General features: G+C 45.4%; 1 pseudogene; it reads right to left on the bottom strand.

Annotated features, from left to right (window-relative positions):
- Window positions 1–8,445: 8,445 nt before the first annotated feature.
- On the bottom strand, window positions 8,446–8,979 carry LOC138829005 (large ribosomal subunit protein eL21-like; annotated as a pseudogene).

Raw genomic sequence — 8,979 nt, 5'->3', positions numbered from 1 at the left:
CAAGTAGTAGAGTGCTAACCTTGAGCACAAAAATTTAGGGGAGATTGGGAATGTGGCTTAATGGAGAATGCTTGTCTAGCATACATGAAGCCCTGTGTTCAATTCCTCAGTACCATATAAACAGAAAAAGCTGGAAATGGCACTGTGACTCAAGTGGTAGAATGCTAGCCTTGAACAAAAGAAGCTCAGGGACAGTGCCCAGGCACTGAGTTCAAGCCCCAGGACTGGCAAAAAAAAAAAAAAAAAAAGAGCTCAAGGGAGTGCCCAACACCTGAGTTCAAGATCCAGGACAGGGGGCTGGGAAGGTGGCTCAGTGGTAGAGAACTTGCCCTGTATGCGTGAGGCCCTGGGTTTGATTCCTCAGCACCACATAAGCAGAAAAATCTGGAAGTGGCACTGTAGCTCAAGTGGTGGAGTGCTTGCCTTGAGCTGAAGAGCTGAGGGACAGTGCCCAGGCCCAGAGTTCAGGCCCCACAAACTGACAAAAAAAAAAAAAAAAAAAAAAAAAAAGATCCAGGACCAGTACAAAACAGAAAAGATGCATTTGGCCTCTGAGGAATATTTGTGAATGTGGAGAGAATTCAAGACAGCTTCAGAATGAACAGTCAAATTCCCCAGGCAAAAAACTGAGGAGATGCTGAGGACATCTGGCTGAACAAGTCTGTGGTAACCAAGGAGCAGTGCAGCCTGGCTGTTCCCACTTGCTCCTGGCTGGCCTCCAATTCTTCTGCCTTCCTTCCTGCTTCCTGCAGGCTGGGGAGCCTTTGGCCACCTGCAGTCCAGTAGTTGTACTTGGGGCTCTGGTTTCCCCATTATGCCCATAAAGTGGGCTAGTTTGTCTATATTAATGGCTCTCAGTACAAAAACACCTATTACACATTGCTGTCTGGACCCTGAAAGTTCAATGAAAATGGCAGACATACATAGCTCCTACACCCTCTGCTTTGCAGTCTTGAATATCCTTTTTAATCTTGAGTATGTAGCTCATCATTCAAAGATAATCCATTCAGTTGAATTGGATTGAGCATTTTCATTTCTTTGTTGATGCTCTTGTTTGTAGGCAGGGTCTTGTTATGAAGCACAATTTGGCTTCAAACTCGCTATCCTTTTGTTTCAATGTACCAAATGCCAGGATCACAGGAATGCACCACCGCCACCACCACTGCCCTGCTCTGCACCATATATATATATATATATATATATATATATATATATATATATATATATATAATTTATTTTGGTTGGTCATGGAGCTTGAATTCAGGGCCTGAGCACTATCAGGCCTTAAACACTTTAGCTCAAAGCACTTTGAACCACAGCTCCACTTCCAGTTTTCTGGTGGAGATAAGAATCTCATGCATTTCCCTCTGAACTGGCTCGGAACCTCGGTCCTCAGATCTCTGCCTCCTGAGTAGCTGAGATTACAGGCATAGGACACCAGTGCCCAGCCTTACATGCCATATTTTAAGATCATAGTTCTGGTTTGTTAGAGCATATGTTTGTAGAGGAAATGTTGTGTGTGTGTGTGTGTGTGTGTGTGTGTGTGTCTGTGTGTGTGTGTGTGTGTGTGTCTGTGTGGTATGTGTTTCTTTCTTTCTTTTGGTCAGTTGTGGGGCCTGATCTCAGCCTGGGCGCTGTCCCTCATCTCTTCAGCTCAAGAGCCACAGCGCCACTTCCAGCTTTTAATGCTTATGTGGTGCTGAGGAATCAAACCCAGGGCCACATGCATGCAAGACAAGCACTCTACCATTGAGCCACCTTCCCAGCCCCATGTGTGTGTTTCTTGCCAGTCCTGGGGCTTGAACTCAGGCCTTGCTGGGCTCTGTCCCTAAGCTTCTTTTGCTCAAGGTTAGTACTCTATCACTTGAGCCACAGTTCCATTTTGGCTTGATAGTTTGGTAGAGGTTAAGAGTGCCACAGACTTTCCTGCCCAGGCTGGCTTCGAACCCCTATCCTCAGATCTCTGCCTCAGGAGCTAGGATTATAGGTGTGAGCCATCAGTGCCCAGTTAAGTGAATGTTTCTTGAGATATTCCTCAGTATTTATGTCTTTATGTAAACTGTCTGGTTTATAACCCACATATAATAGTCAAATCCTTCCTTCTTTTTTTTTTTTTGGTCGGCCGTGGGGCTTGAACTCTGGGCCTGGGCGCTGTCCCTCAGCTCTTCAGCTCAAGGTGAGCGCTCTACCACTTGAGCTACAGCGCCACTTCCGGTTTTCTGGTGGTTTATTGGAGATAGGAGTCTCACAGTCTCTCTTGCCAGGGCTGGCTTTGAACTGTAATCCTCAGATCTCAGCCTCCTGAGTAGCTAGGATTACAGGTGTGAGCCACCAGCGCCCGGCTTCCTTCCTTCTTTTCTCGATGTTGCAGCTTACCCTGTCCCTGTCCCCAAGTAGGATAAATGTTGTAGTATTTACTTATTTTGCCAGTCTTGGGGCTTGAACTCAGGACTTGGGCACTGCCCCTGAGCTTCTTTTGTTCAAGGCTAGCACTCTACCACTTGAACCACAGTGCTCCTTTTGGCTTTTTTTTTTTTAATTGTGAAAATACTGTACAGAGGGGTTACAATTACATGGGCAAGATAATGAACTCTGGGCTTGGGTGCTGTCCCTCAGCTCTTCATTCAGCTCAAGGCAAACGTTTTACCACTTGAGCTACAGCGCCACTTCCGGTTTTCTAGTGGTTTATTGGAGATAGGAGTCTCACGGTCTTTCTTGCCTGGGCTGGCTTTGAACTGTAATCCTCAGATCTCAGCGTCCTGAGTAGCTAGGATTATAGGTGTGAGCCATCAGCACCTGGCTTTTTTTTTTTTTTTTTTGTCGGTATTGGGGCCTGAACTCTGGGTCTGGACTCTGTCCCTCAGCTCTTTAACTCAAGGCTATCACTTGTACCACAGCACCACTCCTGGCCTTTTCTGCTTATGTAGTGCTGAGGAATCAAACCCAGGGCCTCATGCATGCAAGGCAAGCACTCTACCACTGTGCCCCCTTCCCAGCCCACTTTTTGCTTTTTCTGTTTATGTGGTACTGAGGAATTGAACCCAGGGTTTCATGCATGCTAGGCAAGCACTCTACCACTAAGCCACATTCCCAACCCTGTTGTATTTAGCAGAGGAAAGTCAGTAAGCTCTGTCAGATTTAAGAAGAGTTGAGAAGGTATACTTTTGTCCTGTTTTCTGGCAAGGTATAACAGAAAAGATGTCATAAATAACAGTCTGGATGAGATACACTAACTCATTCAGTCCCATAATAACTCCAGTAGAAGAAACTGAGATTGAAAGAGGTGAAGTGGCTCTCCCAATTCCCACAGGCAGAATATACTCAGCTCAGAGAATTCTAGCCTGTACAGTCAAAGTCTAGACTCCCTTGCTGTGTAGTCACTGCTTACTGTCCCACAAGGGATGCAGGGCCTGGACTTGGCCATCTAGAACCTGCCACTGGTTGTCATCTAGTTTGAAGCAGGTGTGTCTGACATGATAACCCCGTCAAGGTGGAAGACTTTGGCTAGGGCAGAATTAGCCAGGTACTCCACAGATCCAGATGATCCCTTTTTTATCCTTCTACTAGGCAGTGGGGAGTCATAAAACAAGGATTTCCTCTAGTTACATGAAAGTTAGTCTTTTAAAAAAAAATTTTGTGCTGGTATGGGATTTGAACTCAGGATCTGGGTACTGTCTATAAGCTTTTGTGCTCTGGGCCACTTGTGCTCTACCACTTGAGCCACAGCTCTACTTCCAGCTTTTTTTTGGGGGGGAGGAGTTGGATAATTGTAGATAAGTGTCTCATGGACTTTCCTGCCTGGGCTGATTTTTAACCAGGACCCTCAGATTTTAGCCTCCTGAGCAGCTTGGATTACAGGTGTAAGCAACTAGTGTGTGGCTCACTTCTAGCTTTTTGGTAGTTAACTGGAGACAAGAGTCTCATGAATTTTCCTGCCTTCGCTGGATTTGAATCCTGATTCTCAGATCTTAGCTTCCTGAGTAGCTAGGATTACAGAGTCTTTCTTAACAATGTGAAATAATATTTCTGGTAAGAACATTATGAAAAAGAGATTATGTGGAGTCTTTGAGGCACCTCCATACTACTTTCCAAAGTGGTTGAACAAGTTTACACTCCCACCAACAGTGCAGTAGGGTTCCCTTCTGGCCACATCCCCTCCAGCATCTGTTGTTATTAGAGTTCTTGATTATAGTCATTCTAACTGGGGTGAGGTGGTATCTCAATGTTGTTTTGATTTGCATTTCTTTTATGGCTAGAGAGGTTGAGCATTTCTTCATGTGTCTGTTGGCCATCCTTTCCTCTTCAGAGAAGTTTCTCTTTAAGTCTTTAGCCCACTTATTTATTGGACAGTTTGTTTCTTGGAGGATTTAATTTTTTGAGTTCCAGGTATATTTTAGATATGAGACCCTTGTCCATTGTATGGCTAGTGAAGATCTCCCAATCCGTGGGCTTTCTATTGATCTTGCTCGTTATGTCCTTTGCCATGCAGAAGCTCTGCAATTTCATGCATTCCCATTTGTCCAACCTTCTTTTGATTTGTTGTGTTTCTGGGTCTCTATTAAAATTTCGGCCTGTGCCAAGAAGCCCTTGAGTTTCTCCTATTCCATCCCGTAATGTTTTCAGAGTGTCTGCTTTGGGGGTGGGGTTGGGAGTGGGGGGTAGATGGGAAGGGATGGGAAGGGGAAACAAAGGAGGAGGCAACAATGCTTGATAAGAAATGTACTCATTACCTTGCCCGTGTAATTGTAACCCCTCTGGACGGTATTTTCACAATAAAAGAAAAAGAAAAAGAGTTTATGCCACTTCTATAAATAGTTCTCTAAGGACATGTTTTCCAAGGTCTGATTCATTAAAGATTGAAAACATCATTGCTTCCTTTAATGGGGTCTGGCATGGGCTACTGGCTGTCATGATGAATGGTATGTTCTAGGCAAGAGCTGATTTTTTTGGGGGAGGGAGGGTGGGGATAGAGGGCTGGTCCTGGAGGCTTAAACTCTGGCCCTGGGTGCTATCCCTGTGCTCCTTTGGGTCAAGACCAGCACTCCATCACTTGAGCCACAGTGCTACTTCTGGCTTTTTCTGTGATTTAATTGGAGATAGGAGGAGTCTCACAGACTTTCCAACCCAGGCTGGCTTCAAACCATGATCTTCAGATCTCAGCCTCCTGGGTAGCTAGGATTACATGCTTGAGCCACTGATGTCTGACCTTTTCCTCTGTGTGTGTGTGTGTGTGTGCCAGCACTGAGGCTTGAATTCAGGGCCCAGGCTCTGTCCCTTAGCTTTGTCACTCAAGGCTGGCACTCTACCACTTAAACCACAGCACCACTTCCAGTGTTCTGGTGGTTAATTGGAGTAAGAGTCTCACAAACTTTCCTGCCCAGGCTGGCTTTGAATCACAATCTTCAGATGATAGATTCCTTTAAATAGCTAGGATTACAAGTGCGAGTCATCGATGCTCAGCTTAGAAGTGTGTTCTTTACCTTACAACAATTACATGCTAGGCAAGCACTCTACCACTAAGCCATATTCCCAACCTGAAAGATATCTTTTTGAAAAAGAAATAGCTCCTGAGGCTAATTCACACCTATAATCTTAGCTACTCACGAGGCTGAGACCTGAGGATCAGGGTTCAAAGCCAGCTTGGCCAGGGAAGTTTCTTGGTCAGGACAGACTCATCTCTAATAAACTACCAGAAAGCCAGAAATAGAGCTATGGCTCAACTGGTATAGTGCTAGCCTTGAGCAAAAATCTGAGGGACAGTGCCCAGGATTTGAGTTCTAGCTCTAGGATGGTACAAAAAATGAACATAAAAGAAGTAGCCCGAGACCAGAAGCTCATGTAAACACATCTGTAAGCATATCTGCTACCATATCTCTATTGCTCTAAAATGTTTTTGTTCTGAGTAGTGGTTATATGCAATCTCAAGTCAATAAATCCTTAAAAGTGGTGCTAGCTGAGGATCTCAGGAAAGACAAATTTGCACCTGAAATAGATGTCTGTTCCAGTAAAAGTGAACTATTATTGGGATCTAATATAGTCAATTTACCTACTACCAAGTAGCTGAACAGTCTTCTTAGAGATTCAGTTTTCTTGTGGCTGGCAGACTGGACATTGAGTAGTACCAGTAGGTATATTAGACTTGGTCAGTAGAAGCCTATTTTACTAAGCACATTTGCAGCTTTCACCCCTGCCTTCATGTCTACAATGATCTCAAGGAATTATGCAACATCCAGTAATCAATGGCAGCGGCAGGTTAATGTCAACAGGCTGAGTCATTGCTTGTTTGCTGATTCTTCGTGTGTATGTGTGTGTGTGTGTGTGTGTGTGTGTGTGTGCAGGTTAATGTCAACAGGCTGAGTCATTGCTTGTTTGCTGATTCTTCGTGTGTGTGTGTGTGTGTGTGTGTGTGTGTGTGTGTGTGTGTGTGTGTGTATTTCTGGTAGCACTTTAACATGAGAACGCTATGTCAACAGGCTGTCATTGCTTGTTTGCTGATTCTTCGTGTGTGTGTGTGTATTTCTGGTAGCACTTTAACATGAGAACGCTATGCTTATTTCCATTGGTTTGTCTCAGACTTTTACCCCAGCTTCATTATCAATAATCTTGTAGTCTTTTCTTGCAGTCCAGGCCTTTGGCCACTTGGCCAAACTATTCTCTACTGACCAAATCTATTTATATTCTGACCTTGAGCTAGCTAGTTCTATTTCCAAAAGTAGATAATCCGGCACACTGTCTGAAGCTCTGCCCATTAGGAGGATTTCCCCTATTTTCTCTCCTTCATTTTTCTCTTCCTTTTTTTTGGGGGGGGGGTCCGGTCACAGGCCTGAACTCTGGGCGTGGGTGCTGTCCCTCAGCTCTTCAGCTCAAGGCTAGCACTCTACCACTTGAGCCACAGCGCCACTTCCGGCTTTATTGTTTTTGCTTATGTGGTGCTGAGGAATGGAACCCAGGGCCTCAGGCATGCAAGGCAAGTGCTCTACCACTGAGCCACCTTCCCAACCCTCTCTTCCTTTTTTCCTTCCTTCTCTCATGTCTTTTTTTTTTTTTTTGAGACAGTCTTGTTAAATAGCTCAGGCTGACCTTGAACTCAAGATCTTCCTCTTATCACAGTCTCCTGAGTGTTGCGATTACAGGTGTGTACCACCACACCTGGCTCACATCTTTTTTTTTTTTTGCTAGTCCCGGGGCTTGAATTCAGGCCTGGGTGCTGTCTCTGAGCTTTTGTGCTCAATCTAGCACTCTAGTGCTTGAGCCACTGCTCCACTTCCAAAATTTTTTGGTAGCTAATTGGAGATAAGAGCCCGAGATGGCTTTGAACTAGGACCCTCAGCTCTAAGCCTCCTGATTAGGTAGGATTACAGGTGTGGGCCACTGTGCCTGGTTCACCTTCAGCTTTTTGGTTGCCTGGGTGAGCTTTTTTTTTTCTTGGGTCCGGTTGTGGGCCTGGGCGCTGTCCCTCAGCTCTTCCGCTCAAGGCTAGTGCTCTACCACTTGAGCCACAGCGCCACTTCCGGCTTTTTTCTTTTTGCTTATGTGGTGCTGAGGAATCGAACCCAGGGCCTCATGCATGCAAGGCAAGTGCTCTACCACTGAGCCACCTTCCCAGCCCCATGGGTGAGCTATGAACTGAGATTCTCAGATCTTTGTTTCCTGAATAGCTAGGATTACAGGCATGAGCCACCAACACCTGGCAGACTTCCCTTCCTTCCTTCCTTTCTCTTCCTTCCTTCCTTTCTTCTTTTTCTTCCTTTCCCTTCCTCATTCCCTCCCTTCCTTTTTCTTTCTCTCTTTTTTCTCTTTCTTTCTCTCTCTTTTTCCTTCCTTCTTTCTTTACCAGTCCTGGGGCTTGAACTCAGGGCCTGGGCACTGTCCTAGAGCTTCTTTCGCTCAAGGCTAGCAACCACTTGAGCCACAGTTCCACTTCTGGCCTTTTCTGTTTATGTGGTACTAAGGAATCGACCCAGTGCTTCATGCATGCTAGGCAAGCACTCTACTACTAAGCCACATTCCCAGACCTAAATTTTCATTTCTTTCATTTTTTTTTCATTTTTATAGTCCAGTGGCCTTTTTTTTTTTTTTTTGCAGGGGTAGGGATCAGTCAGGGGCTTGAACTCTGGGCCTAGGCACTGTCTCTGAGCTCTTCAGCTCAAGGTAAGCCCTCTACCACTTGAGCCACAGCACTACTTCTGATTTTTCTGGTGGTTAATTGGAGATAAGAGTCTCATGGAGGGCTCAGTGGTAGAGTGCTTGCCTTGCATGTATGAGGCCCTGCCTTTGATTCCTCAGCACCAGATAAGCAGAAAAAGCTGGAAGTGGTGCTGTGGCTCGGGTGGTAGAGTGCTCACCTTGGGCTAAAGAGCTGAGGGACAGTGCGTGCCTGGGCCTAGAGTTCAGGTCCCACAACTGACCCCCTTTCCCGCCCACCCCCAAAAAAAGTCTCAGATCGAAGCCTCCTGAGTAGCTAGGATTACAGGTGTGAGCCACCAGTACCTGGCATTGTTTTGTTTTTTTTACATCTCTTAGGCCATAGGTTCCAATAACTCAGGCTCTTTTCTGTTCGTTCTCACAAAGTGTACTTCTCTGGGTGGAGCAGGCTGGTGCCTCAGTTAAACCCAGGTTCCTTTCTCTTTGGCTTCCTTCTTTTTCTGGTCATTTTCCTTCACTGGTTTCAGGCTATCTCGGCTCTTAGAGTGCTTAATATGCTCAATATGCACATAATCCTCTTGGCAAAGATCTTACCTTTAACTTGCTTGTTTACAACAATGCCAACAGCATGCTGGGTAACACTGTAGACCCTTCCAGTTTTGCCATGGTAACATTTGTGGGGCATTCCTTTTTGAACAGTCCCCATTGCCTTGCTGTCTACAATGTCACCCTTCTTGCAGATTTTCAGGTATTCAGAGGAATAACTCCATGTTTCCTGAAGGACCTAGAGAACATGTATCGGGTACCTCTCCTCTTCCCCTTTGTGTTCATCAT

Source organism: Dipodomys merriami, unplaced genomic scaffold, assembly GCF_024711535.1.
Source record: "Dipodomys merriami isolate MVZ:Mamm:240054 unplaced genomic scaffold, mDipMer1.0.p SCAF_17, whole genome shotgun sequence".
NCBI classification, from domain to species: Eukaryota; Metazoa; Chordata; class Mammalia; order Rodentia; family Heteromyidae; genus Dipodomys; species Dipodomys merriami.
The sequence above is the reverse complement of the archived record's forward strand: the minus strand, read 5'-3'. Positions and strand labels throughout refer to the sequence as shown.